Source organism: Panthera onca, chromosome D3 (genome assembly GCF_046562875.1).
Source record: "Panthera onca isolate mPanOnc1 chromosome D3, mPanOnc1 haplotype 2, whole genome shotgun sequence".
Lineage (NCBI taxonomy): Eukaryota > Metazoa > Chordata > Mammalia > Carnivora > Felidae > Panthera > Panthera onca.
The window spans coordinates 21,825,288-21,839,311 of NC_138350.1; the positions used below are offsets into that span (position 1 = coordinate 21,825,288).

The following is a 14,024-nucleotide window of genomic DNA, read 5'->3' on the forward strand; positions in this document are numbered from 1 at the left end:
GACAGAGGGGAACCCTGAGGTACCATGTAAATAGTACCCACAGGAAACAGTTTCCACCCATAGGGCTGGGAAAACAAGGGGAGAATTTGGAGTAATGGATACCTAGAAGCTTGGAAGAGGGTCCTGACAAGAGCTGGAACCCAGACCTCTGATGTTGGGGTATATATTAGTTTTCTATTCCTATTTCTATTGTAACAAACTACAAATTTAGTAGCTTAAAACAGGTTATTTTATAGTTGTACAGGTTAGAAGTTTGACACAGATCTCACTAAGCAAAAAAATCAAGGTGCCAGTAGGGCTGTGTTCCTTCTGGAGGCTCTTGGGAAAACATTTCCTTGCTTTTGCCAGCTTCTGGAGGGTTCCCATATTGGTTTCTGACTCTTTCCTTCATCTCCAAAGCCAGCAATGGCCAGCTATATCCTTCACACATTGCACCACTCTGACATTGACCTTTCTGCCTCCTGCTTCCACTTTTAAGGACATTTGTGATTACATTGGGGCCACCCACCTAGATTATGGAGAATAATCTCCCATTTCAGCATTCTTAACTGTATCTGCAAATTCCTGTTTGCACTGTAAAATACCATATTCAGTAGGTTCCAGCAATTAGGACGTGGATATCTTTGATATTATACTGTCTATCACAGAGTACTTCCTGGCTGGTACCTCCAGAAGGTGTAATAAGTCTCATTCTGGGAATGCTATAAGAGCCTGGAAACTGGAACAGAATATTGCCTTAATGGTAAAGAACCAATCCTAGAGCAAACACTGACAGTAGGTAGCAGCAAGCAAAACAGGAAGGAGCAACTCTCTTCTCTCTTCTCCTGTATTCTTGTCTGTCTCTAGTGCTCCCCTGTTGGTGGGATTTGTCAGGAAGACAGCTGGGTAAGGAGACCTATGGTTTTGCAGAATTTCATTTCCAGTGTTGCAGAGCAGAATGTAGAAGGATGGGCTTAAACAATAGCTTAGTAACTAATGAAGATGCCATTAAAAAAATAAAGTTAAGGGACACCTGGGTGGCTCAGTTGGTTAAGTGGCCGACTTCAGCTTAGGTCATGATCTCGCGGTTCATGAGTTCAAGCCCTGCATCTGGCTCTGTACTGACAGCTCAGAGCCTGGAGCCTGCTTCAGATTCTGTGTCTCCCTCTCTGCCCCTCCCCTGTTTGCACTCTGTCTCTCTCTTTCTCTCAAAAATAAATAAACATTTAAAAAAAATTTTATTAAGCCAGACTTCTAAAAACAGAAGAGTATAATGGTGGTTACCAAGGAGTAGGGTTTGGGGGAAATGGGGAGATATGGTCAAAAGTTAGACTTTCAGTTATAAGATGAATAAGTTTGGGGATCTAATATACAGCATGATACTTATAATTAATACCATATATAAACTTAAAAGTTGCTAAGAGAGCAGTGGTAATCATTTCACAATATGTTAAGTGTATCAAGTCAACATGTTGTATACCTTAAACCTACACAATGTTGTATGTCAATTATATCTCACTAAAGCTGGGAAATAAATACTTACGTTAAAAAAGAAGAAAGGTTTATCCCCAAAGGCAAGGGAATTAAAAGCAAAAGTGAATTACTGGGACCTTATGAAGATAAAAAGCTTCTGCACAGCAAAGGAAACAACCAACAAAACTAAAAGGCAACCAACGGAATGGGAAAAGATATTTGCAAATGACACATCGGACAAAGGGCCAGTATCCAAAATCTATAAAGAGCTCATCAAACTCCACACCCGAAAAACAAATAACCCAGTGAAGAAATGGGCAGAAAACATGAATAGACACTTCTCTAAAGAAGACATCCGGATGGCCAACAGGCACATGAAAAGATGTTCAACGTCGCTCCTTATCAGGGAAATACAAATCAAAACCACACTCAGATACCACCTCACGCCAGTCAGAGTGGCCAAAATGAAGAAATCAGGAGACTATAGATGCTGGAGAGGATGTGGAGAAACAGGAACCCTCTTGCACTGTTGGTGGGAATGCAAATTGGTGCAGCCGCTCTGGAAAGCAGTGTGGAGGTTCCTCAGAAAATTAAAAATAGACCTACCCTATGACCCAGCAATAGCACTGCTAGGAATTTATCCAAGGGATACAGGAGTACTGATGCATAGGGGCACCTGTACCCCAATGTTTATAGCGGCACTCTCAACAATAGCCAAATTATGGAAAGAGCCTAAATGTCCATCAACTGATGAATGGATAAAGAAATTGTGGTTTATATACACAATGGAATACTACGTGGCAATGAGAAAAAATGAAATATGGCCTTTTGTAGCAACATGGATGGAACTGGAGAGTGTGATGCTAAGTGAAATAAGACATACAGAGAAAGATACCATATGGTTTCACTCTTATGTGGATCCTGAGAAACATAACAGAAACCCATGGGGGAGGGGAAGGAAAAAAAAAAAAAAAAAAGAGGTTAGAGTGGGAGAGAGCCAAAGCATTAGAGACTGTTAAAAACTGAGAACAAACTGAGGGTTGATGGGGGGTGGGAGGGAGGGCAGGGTGGGAGGGAGGGCAGGGTGGGTGATGGGTATTGAGGAGGGCACTTTTTGGGATGAGCACTGGGTGTTGTATGGAAACCAATTTGACAGTAAATTTCATATATTAAAAAAAAAATAAAAAAAAAAAAAGAAGAAAGGTTTGTTATCACCTAAGAAATTAAAGAGGATAAACAGAAACCCAAGATAATCAGAAAGAAGAAAATAACAAATTAATATAGAGAAAACAAACCAGAGAGAAAATCACCAAAGCTAATAGTTGGTTCTTGTTCTTTGTAAAAAGAGCAGCCAGATTGTTAAGCTCTAGCTTGATGGACCAAGGAAGGAAAAAAGGAAGAAAACATCCATTACAGAACATAAATATCAGAAATAAAAAGGAGTTATTACTGATAATTCCTAGCAAAATTTTGAGGAAGAAGTAACACCAATCTTACACAAATTTTATCAGAGAATGGAGAAGAAGGTAACACTTCTGAGTTCATTTGATGAGGCCAGTATTACCTGTGTAAAAAGACCTGATGAGAACTTACAGAAAAACACAGTTATAGACCAACATCCCTTATGAATATAGATGCAAAATACTTAAATCTGTCAAAGGAAGAAGGATAAAAAAGTAAGTAGAAATTTTCCTGGAGACAGTCAGTTCAGTATGTGGAAGAAAGTAAAACTAAGCAAAGAAGGGATAATGGTCTTAGAAAGTTGTAAGGTGCAAGTAATAACAAATCTAGATTAAAACACCAGTGAAATTACCTTTTTTCCATCTCTCCAAATGGAAGAGATTTAAAATCATCACCTGATATTAGTTAGGGGGAATATGTAAACATTATTGGTGGAAATGTAACACAGCACAACCTCTTGGAGCATGATTTGGCAATGCCTATTAAAAGTGAGGATTCAGTCCGTGTATCTTCCATGTTTAGATCCAGCTTCTGAACACTGGAGAATGGCAAGTCCAAGTGAGCATAGGTGTGCATAATATAGTGTTAGATGTAAAAGAGCAGGTTTTATACTAAACATTATATAAAACATGATTCAATTTTTATGAATTACATTTATGTATATGTCCATAGGAGAAAAAAAGACTGTTCAAAAATATAAATAGTGATTATTTCTGGATCTTAGAATTATGAATGATTTTTATTTTCTTCATTTTGTTTGTTGGTATTGTCTGAATTTTAAAATGATGGTAAACATTGTTTCTGTAGCAAAAAAAAAAAAAAAATTAAAGGTTATTAAAGGAATAAAATTACCAAAGTGGTTAAAGGCACTCCCAGGTTAGCATATAGTTGTGGAAAGAAGCGTTTTATTCCCAAACCAGTACAGTTTGCCTTCAATCACCCCCACTGAAATCTTTATACTGGCAGTTAGTGAGTGGGCTTTGTCTTTTCTAGAGGATAGACATAAATGCTAAAAGTATCTGAAAGAAACCCAGATAAAAACTCTGAAAACTGAAGAAACTGTTTTTTATGTCAAAATCCTACTTTCAGACACCAGTAGAGGTTCATTATCCAAGACGTTGCAGAATGGAATTGTAACCCTGACATGTTGCCCTGTCACATCTAGAAGAAACTGTTCATCTCCAGAGAGAAAAGCGCCTTCTTAGAGCCAGTCTCCAGCATTCATGGATCCCAGCTAGAGGTAAAACTGTTTCTTCACTTCCTCATTTGATTACTTTTTAGTCTCTCTCTAGAGTCACCTTCAAAGGATTCCTGGATACTCCTTTCTCTTCCAGGTTGACCTCCCCTTTCTCTGCCCAAGTCTGCCCCACTGCCAGCCCACCCCAACCTGGGTTTCTGGTTCCACTGTGGACTGTAGACACAGTCCCAAGCCCTTAGTTCTTCAAAGTAGAGCATGTACCAGACCAAGAAACATTTCTCTTAAGGTTTCTGATAGCTCCCAGCACATATTTCTTCTTCTTCCTCTTCCTCTTCCTCTTCTCCTCCTCCTCTTGTTCCTCCTCCTCCTCCATCTTTTTTTTTTTTTTTTTTTTTTTTTTTTTAAGAGTAGTCTTCACACTCAGCTCAGAGCCCAACGTGGGGCTTGAACTCATGACCCTGAGATCAAGACCTGAGCTGAGGTCAGGAGTCAGACACTTTACCGACTGAGCCACCTAGGCATCCACCCCCCTCCCCCCCTTTTTTTTTCCCCAGCACATACCCCTATGACTTGTGCTAAGTGGCTCTCTTTCAGGGTAGAAAAGGGAAGAAATATAGGGGTCTTATGAAATAGGGAAGCCTTTACTTCCACAAAGTCAAACCACATACTGTACCTTTAGGGCTGACATAAGAGGTAATTGCATGTTTGGATACTGCTAGGCTTTCACCGTGATGGATGATAATGTACACTTTGTCTCAGAAAAAAACTATGATCACTTAGGGAACTAAATTTGCTAACAGATTATGACATACTACACCAAGGGAATATTAAGAGACAGTAGAAATTGTTGGATATAGAAATATTTATATATAGACATATATACATGGGTTAGTATACACATATGTATTTCCTAGCTCTGCTGCTGAGAGTACCAAACAGCAGTGACACTCCAGTAGCATTGAGTACATCTAATGCCCAGATCTTGGTTTCCTTTTTTTTTTTTAATGTTTTATTTATTTTGAGAGCAAGTGACAACGAGTAGGGGAGGGACAGAGGAAAAGAGAGAGAAAGAATCGAATCCCAAGCAGGCTCCATGCTGTCAGTACAGAGCCTGACATAGGGCTCCATCCCACCAAACGTGAGATCATGACCTGAGCCAAAATCAAGAGTCGAATGCTTAACCGACTGAACCACCCAGATACCCGACTTTTTTTCTTTTAAGCTCTGTGGCCAACATGGGACTTGAACTCATGACCACAAGATCAAGAGTTGCATGCTGTCCTGACTGAGCCAGCCAGGCGCCCCTAGATTTTGGTTTCTAATTCTGTTCTCTAATAAAAGAAACCAGGGCACCTTGGAGAAATGGCTGATTTTAAGACTGAGGTAGGAAATACACAAGATGAGCCTTTTGTAAGGAAGAAAGTAAGGAAGTGCTCATCAGACAAAAAAAAAAAAGAAAGAAAGAAAGAAAAGAAAAAGAAAAACAATAAAGATGGCATATGTCAAAGGGCACAGGAGACAACTGAAAAAGCTCCCAGGGGCGCCTGGGTGGCGCAGTCGGTTAAGCGTCCGGCTTCAGCCAGGTCACGATCTCGCGGTCCGTGAGTTCGAGCCCCGCGTCAGGCTCTGGGCTGATGGCTCGGAGCCTGGAGCCTGTTTCCGATTCTGTGTCTCCCTCTCTCTCTGCCCCTCCCCCGTTCATGCTCTGTCTCTCTCTGTCCCAAAAATAAATTAAAAAAAAAAAAAAAAAAAAAAAGAAAAAGCTCCCAGTGGCCAAAACTGGAACAATTGAAACAACATAAATAAAGGAGGGAATTAAATTTGCCATCAGGATTAGAAAAGTTTATTACTACACCATAGAATGTCAAAGAGACTGTAGAGATTGTCACATGTAGAAATATTATGATCCATCAGTGCAGAAGCCTAATAGTACCCAAGCAGGTGAATAAACTTTATGTCAGGGGCGCCTGGGTGGCTCAGTCGATTAAGCGTCCGACTTCAGCTCAGGTCATGATCTCACAGTTTGTGACTTCGAGCCCCACGTCCAGCTCTGTGCTGACAGCTCAGAGCCTGGAGCCTGCTTCAGATTCTGTGTTTTTCCATCTCTCCCTGCTCATGCTCTGTGTCTCTCTGTCTCTCAATAATAAATAAACGTTAAAAAAATTTTTTTTGAAATAGTAAACCTTATGTCAGCCCTAAAGGAATATAACCCAAAGTGTAAGTAAAGATCTGTGAGTCAATACTGATAGTAATCAATGATTGTATAAATGGAGGAGACTGGACAAATCCCCTTTGCAGAACTCTGTGTAGATACTTCGCTCTCAGTGAGACAGACCATAACTTCCTGCACATAGTGATTTCCTTCCAACCCTGGAAGTATGAAAAGGGAGGAAAAGAGACACTTTGCAGTGGAGAAACTTGACAAATACTACCTCAGCCAGGTGCCCAAGCTCAACATCAATAGTGACATGTTATAGTATATACCCTTGAGTGGCTGTCTTGAGAATGGCACCTAAAAACCCTAGTCTAAGCATGAGAAAAACATCCGACAAATTCTAATTGAGGGACATTCTACAAAATACCTGACCAGTACCTCAAACATGTCAAAGTCATCAAAAATAAGGAAAGTCTAAGAAACAAGAAAAGCCAAGAAAAGCATAGAGCTGTGATGACTGAACATAAGGTGATATCCTCCATGGGATCCTGGGACAGAAAAAGGACATTAGGTGAAAACTAAGGACATCTGAATAAACTTTGGACTGTAGTTAATGTCACCATGTAATAGAAGATGTTAATAATAGGGGAAACTAGGTGCAAGGTACATGGGAACTCGGTACTATCTGCTCAATTTTTCTGTGAACATAGGGGCACCTGGTGGCTCAGTTGGTTAAGCGTCCGACTTCAGCTCAGGTCATGGTCTCATAGTTAGTGGGTTTGAGCCCAACATCAGGCTCTGTGCTGACAGCTCAGAGCCTGGAACCTGCTTCAGATTCTGTGTCTCCCTCTCTCTCTGCCCCTCCCCCACTCATGCTCTATCTCTCTCCATCTCTCAAAAATAAATAAACGTTGAAAAAAATTTTTTTTAATTTTTTTTCTGCAAATCTAAAAGTTTATAAAATAAAAAGCTATTTTTAAAAATCATATGAGAAATCACACATAGAAAAGGAGTCTGTAGAAAATTATTCCAAGTTAAAAGTTTTATTTATTTTTTAATTTTTCTTTTTTTAATGTTTATTTTTGAGAGAGACAGAGTATGAGTGGGGGAGGGGCAGAGGAAGAGGGAGACACAATCTGAAGCAGCCTCCAGGCTCCGAGCTGTCAGCACAGAGCCCAATACGGGGTTTGAACCCATGAACCATGAGATTCTGACCTGAGCCAAAGTTGGACGCCTAACTGACTGAGCCACTCAGGTGCCCCTCCAAGGTAAAAGTTTGTTTTAAAAAGAACTGCAACAGGGCACCTGGGCGGCCCAGTCGGTTAAGCTTCTGACTTTGGCTCAAGTCATGATCTCACAGTTTGTGAGTTCGAGCCCTGCATCAGGCTTGTTGCTGTCAGCATGGAACCTGCTTCAGATCCTCTGTCTCCCTCTCTCTCTACCCCTCCCCCACTTGTGCACACATGCTCGCTCGCTCTCAAAAATAAACAATAAATTAAATTTTAAAAAATTAAAAAAATTACAGTGTGATTATTGTTCAACCCAGAAATGTCACTTTTTAAAACCCAACAAAAATGTTTACAAAGCATACAAAATATATGCAAAAACTACTAATTGGAGCTGTTTGCAGAAAGCAAAACGTGGAACACATATTGGAAGGCAATTGTATGGTATTGTGGTTGGCCAGATTCTAAGATGAAGACACAGTGACCTTGAGTGTGGGTGAAACTTGTGACAGCATGAATTCCGTTCCCATGAGTAGCTTATCAGATGGCCAGCTGACCTGAAGAAAGAGTGGTTATCCTGAGTGGCCCTGACCTAATCAGGTGACTCCTCCAAAAGGACTAAGCTCTTCCTTAAAAGAAGTATAAAGCTTGAGGTATTATTGGTTCTGAAGATGAAGGAAACCTCCAGGAACTGAGAGTGGCCCTGACTGAAGCCAGCAAGGAAATGAACTGCAGTCCTAAATCTGCAAGGAGGTGTATTCTGCCAACAATGTGAAAGAGGTTGGAAGATGGCTCTAAGTCTCAGTGAGAGAGCAACCCTGGGGAGACTCTGAGCAGAAGACCAGCCACTCAGTGCCAGCCTCCTGACCCATGGAAACTGTGAGATAACAAATTTGTATCATTTTAAGCTACTAATTTGGTGGCAGTTTGTTACACAGGTATATCCAGGTTGTGGTTAGCCATTCAGACCAGTGGAGCATATCTGCATATACTCACCCAGAAGGAAACCCAAGATTACTGATTGAATAAGGGCAGTTGCAAAAATTATATGTAGCATGATCCCGTTTACACAAAACTAAAGATGTTTGTGAATGGCAGAAAGTCTGGAATGGTAACACCAAAGTGCTAGCTGAGGAGTAGGATTCAGCAGAAGAACCTTCACTTGTTAATACAATTCTATGCTACTACAGAGTTTGTTTCGGTGGAGGGTGGTTCTTTTATTTACAAAGGAACATGCATTTTGTTTTTAATTAAAAAGACAAACTAGCTCAAACCTTTAACAACCCTTTACTGACCCTCAGGATCACATCCAAGCTCCTTACTGAGGCCCTTCTTGATCCAGCTCCACTGGTCTCCAGGCCTCCTCTGCCACCTTGCCCCCAGCCACCTTCCAGTCCCACCTGCTCCAGCTCCAGGAACTCCCTGTGCTCTGCCTTCTAGACTAGGAACTTCTTTCTGCCATTCATTTCCCCTTCCCTTTGTGGGGCTCACTTGCCCTTCAGGGCTGATGCTTTCTGAAATACTTTCTTCCCTGTTCTTTTAGCACCATATCCTCATTTTTTTCCTTCTTGACTGTCTTTGCCAGCTCCATTTCTCCTTCCTGATCTTTTTTTAAGTTTATTTATTTTAAGAGAGAGAGCACACAAGTGTACAGGGGAAGGGCAGAGAGAGAGGGAAAGGGACAGAGAGAGAATTCCAAGCAGGCTCCGCACTGTCAGCAAGGAGCCCAACATGAGGCTTGATCCCACAAACTGTGAGATCATGACCTGAGCTGAAACCAAGAGCCGGAAGCTCAACCGAACTACTTAGGCATCCCTCTTCTTGATCTGTAGGTTAGTTTTTGCCTCCTATTCTTTCTGTCACACATCCACCTGCAGCCCAGACATCCGTTTGAGCACAACATTTGGACAGCTTTCTTCAAAACAAGCCCCCAGACTTCCCCGGGACTCACAGACACTCACTAGATGACACCATGTCCTTCCCACTGTGCAGGACAAAGATCTGGCTTCTCCCCTCTCTATACCCCAAACACTTTATTGCACTGTTCCTCCCTTTTCACCTGATCCCCCTGCAAGTGCCCTGTACCTCTTCCAGAAGCTCTGTAAAAACACAGCTCTGATGAGGGTGCCTGGGTGGCTCAGTTGGTTAAGCATCTGACTCTTGCTCTCAATTTAGGTCACGTCACGATTTCACAGTTGAGCCCTGCATCAGGCTCTGTGCTGACAACTCGGATCCTGGAGCCTGCTTTAGACTCTGCCCCTCCCTCCTCTCAAAACTAAAATAAACATTAAAAAAAAATCCACAAATCTGATGGGGCACCTGGCTGGCCCAGTTGGTAGAGCATGTGACTCTTGATCTCTGGGTCAAGAGTTCAAGACCCACATTGGACACAGAGTCTACTTTTAAAAAGTGGGGGCAGCTGCCAGAGTGGCTTAGTTGGCCAAGCGTCTGACTTCAGCTCATGTCATGATCCCATAGTTCATGAGTTCGAGCCCTGCATCAGGCTGTGCACTGACAGTGAGGAACCTGCTTGGGATTCTCTTTCAAAATAAATAAAAATAAAACTTAATAGTAGAAGGTCCTCTGATGTTACTTCTGAAAAAAATCTTTCAAAGGCCTCCCATGGCTCTAGGGATGAAGACCACATTCTTTAAGTTCAGACTCGGCTTATCTGAGTCTCCCCTTGCCCTCTGCACTCTAGCCTCCCTGCCCTTTCAGTGCCTCCTTTCAAATGGCCTTGCATCCAGGGCCTCTGCTCTTGCTAGCCTGGCCTGGAGCCTGCCCTCCACACACCCTCCCCTGTCTACCAGTGGTGCCTAGTTACCACCTCTGTCTCTTTTCACAGAAATCATACTTCTCAAGGAAGCTTTCCTGATGCCCCAACTATACCAAACCCCTAATGTGGGTACTTGGAGCCTCCTTTCCTTTCCTTCATAACCCTTCTCACAGTTTTCCATGAAGGTTTGCATAATGCATGGATTCACTAGACTATAAGACCCCAAGGCTAGGGACTGAGCCTGCTTTCCTCCTTTTGTATCCCCTGGACCTAGCAAGGATAGGCACTCAATAAATACAAATATAAAAGTTGAGGGAGAGGAGATAGACATGGGGTACATGGGGTAAAGTACATGGGGTAAAGAATGATTAGGTGTGACTGGAATGCAGGCTTTGGTGAGATAGAGCTGGAAAGCCCAGCTGTTGTCAGAATGGGAAGCATGCAGATACCAGACTAAAGAATTCAAGTTTTTTTGTGAATCCAGGGATGTCAGCTAAGCTTCCTGAACAGGACCACAGTTATATGATCAGTTCAGTGGAGAATAAATGGGATGACCTAGTACATTCTAAAAGCCTTTGACAATAAGTTTGAATTGATATTGGCTATGGAACAAGGAATTTGGGGGGGAGGGTGGATTATATTTTCTGTGTGCTATGTCCATTGAGTCTTAGGTATTACTGCTGTAAGTAACACTGGAAGACTTTCCACTCAGTGGTCCTAGTGCTTCATACATTAGCTCATCAGGATGAAAAGAGCTGTGATAATAGGCAGCAGAGCATTTCTGCATCCTTTTCCAGCTAGGAATCCAATATTTTTTTGATTCAATTTTTTTTTTAAATAGATATTTACTGAAGTGAGCAAGGATTTGTAGCTGTTTGGAGCCTGAGTGGCAGATGAAACCAGCTTGGAGACTTCTTGGAGCACAAGTATGAGTTCCACCCCAGAGGCTGCTGCAGGGTGCCCAGGCTGCACACTGACCACCTCCACACTTGCAGAGCTGAGGGGATCGCAGGTAAGAGGTCCCTAATCACTGCGTGATTAGGCTTGTGAGAGAACATACTCTGACCAGAGGTATGGCCTTGGTGGAGGTTTCAGCTTCGAAAGCCAGGCCGGGATTACTCAGTTGCTCCTCCCTCCACCTCCTGAGGGACGCTGAGTTGTATTTAAGCAGTCCCACATCGCTACCTGTAACTGTGTATGCCAGAGTAACTCAGCCATGCCTCTACCTAAGCTATAAAGAACTAATTAACCACATTTAATAGCCCATAATTTGTTATTTCTGTATTCTATTCCCAAGGTTCCCTCCTAAGTTATTACCCAGGAAGAAACATAAAACTGCACATAAAACTGCATATTTCATGGAAACGAAGTGAGCTCTTTTTTTTATCTCCCTATGATTTAAATCAGTGGGTCTTCCTAGTTGGAAATGAGGTTCATTCCACAGATGGGAAAGGATGCCACTCCCTGTTTCCCATCATTATGATGCGGACATATAGACAGGACTGGCTACATGATCTGTGGGACCAGGTACAAAATGATGTGGGCCCCTCATTAAATTCGGTAGGAATTTCAGGACTGTAACGGAAGATGGTTAAAGCAGGGGCAGGGCCCTTCTGAGGATGGGGAGGCAGAGGCTGCTCACACAGAGTAGGTTGAGTGCTGGGGGGTGGGGGTGGGCCTCTGCCAGAAGAAGCTCAGCCACAAGAGCAACTCCTTCCCGACAGAACCTCAGTAGAGAAGAAGTGTCAGGAAAGAGCAGGTAAAAGCACACGGCAGCCAGAGGGCCACTTCTGTGAGAGTAAGTGGTGTGGCCAAGGACAGCATTCTCTTGGTCATGATCTGCTTGGGGTTTGGATGTCAGTCATGATCTGCTTGGGGTTTGGATGTCAGAGGGACCAAGGATCAGAAAAGAATCAGGGTGCCTTAGGACATCAGAAGATATCGACAGACAACACTGGGATTGAGGGGGCATGAAGAGGGTGAGTTTCTAGGCATGGAATTCTCCCTGTTTTCATTGAATCAACCAAAATTTTTTTAACTGAAATGAAATGTATCAAATTTAGATGAATGATTCCTTCCCTCTAAACTTGCTTCTCCCTTTTCTCCTCTTGGTAAATGATCTGCCTGGGTAGATCACTGGTCACCCAATCAAGGCAGAAACAAAGATTCGTCTTTGATTCCTCCTTTATCTCAACACTACTCACTGAGTCCCGTCAATTCTACTTGCATTGTCCCTCTTGAGCCCACACATCCACTTTTCTCCATATCCACTAACGCCATCATCTTTTCTGGCCATGACTATGGCAACAGCCTTTTAACTGGATTGGCTTTTGAATCCTGCTGACTAGAGCTTAAGTCCTCATTCTGCCACATATTAACTAGGTGACCTTGGATAGGGCTCTTCAGCTTTATGAGCCTCTGCTTTCTCATCTGAAAAATGGGGATAATACCTATTTTAAAGGGTTGTTGTCAAAACTAGATGAAATGATGGAAGTGGCTTAGCACAAAGGATGTGTGAATCAGCATCTTCCCTCTGTTTCTCTCCTCATCCTTCAGGCCTTAGTTTAAACATTACTCCCTTAAAGCCCCCTCTCCTGACATGCTGCAGACTCAGTGCAGGTTCCCAGCAGTGCAAACTGCTCTGCAACATTCAGCACACTTATCTGTCTTCTTTCAACAGTCCTTTCCATCAGGACAAGGATCCTGGTTTTTTCTGCCACATGATGCTCTTCATCTACCTTGCTAGCACTGCTCACCTTGCCATGTCATTCCCATGCAGACCTTCCCTGCCATATTCAGTGGGCAGCCTCAGCCAGGATCAGTGCCCCACCTGCCTCAGTGGCTCCTGCCCTGCTGCACCTGATAGGCAGTCTTGACCAGGACTGGTGCCCCACCCCCATAAAGTGGCTACAACCCTGCCCCACCCAGTGGGTAGCCTCAGCCAGACCAGCACCCCTCCAAAGCAGCTCCTGCTGGAGGTGGAAGGGCAACACCACTCACCAGTACACTCACAACAATTGCAGCCAGCCACACTGGAGGCTAGTCCTGCACACCAGCATAACCTGCAGTAGCCACAGCTGGGCATCGCAGCCCAGCCCAGCCCTGCCTATTAACACACTTGCAATCATAACAGCCCAGCCACTACAGAAGGGCACATGCAGCCGACACAGCACAGCTTCGTAATGCCTGGTTCTAGTAACTAGGGGGTTTGCACTTCTGGGCCCCACAGACAACTTCTACATAAGGCCACTCTTTTAAGACCAAGAAATGTAGTTGATTTACCTAATACATAGAAACAAACACAGAGAATCAGGCAAAATACAGGGATATGTTCCAAATGAAAGAACAAAACAAAACTTCAGAAAAAGAACTAAATGAAGATAAGCAGTCTACCTGATAGAGTTCAAAGCAGTGGTCATAAAGATACTCATTGAACTTGGGAGAAGAATGGATGAACACAGTGAGAACTTCAATGAAGAGAAAATATTTTTAAAAAATCAGAGCTGAAGAATGTGATAACTGAGGGGTGCCTGGGTGGCTCCGTCAGTTGAGCATCCAATGTCAGTTCAGGTCATGATCTCATGGTTTGTGATTTCAAGCCCTGCTTTGGATCCTCTGTCCCCCTTGCTCTTTGCCCCTCCCCTGCTTGCACTCTTTCTGTCTCAAAAATAAACATTAAAAAAATTTTTTTTTAAATATGATAACAGAAGTGAAAAGAGGGAATCTTAGATAATGCAGAAGAACGGATTGGCAATA

The 14,024-nt window shown here is 42.8% G+C and overlaps 1 long non-coding RNA gene across 2 annotated transcripts in view; it reads left to right on the forward strand.

Moving 5' to 3' along the window:
* The window catches only part of LOC145712972 (uncharacterized), a 60,077-nt gene that overhangs the window by 39,779 nt on the left and 6,274 nt on the right, over positions 1–14,024 (forward strand). For both annotated transcript variants that reach the window (XR_014135859.1, XR_014135860.1), the window contains exons 2-3: positions 4,003–4,153; positions 11,110–11,280. This is a non-coding gene — a long non-coding RNA (uncharacterized LOC145712972). The remainder of the gene's footprint in view (positions 1–4,002; positions 4,154–11,109; positions 11,281–14,024) is intronic.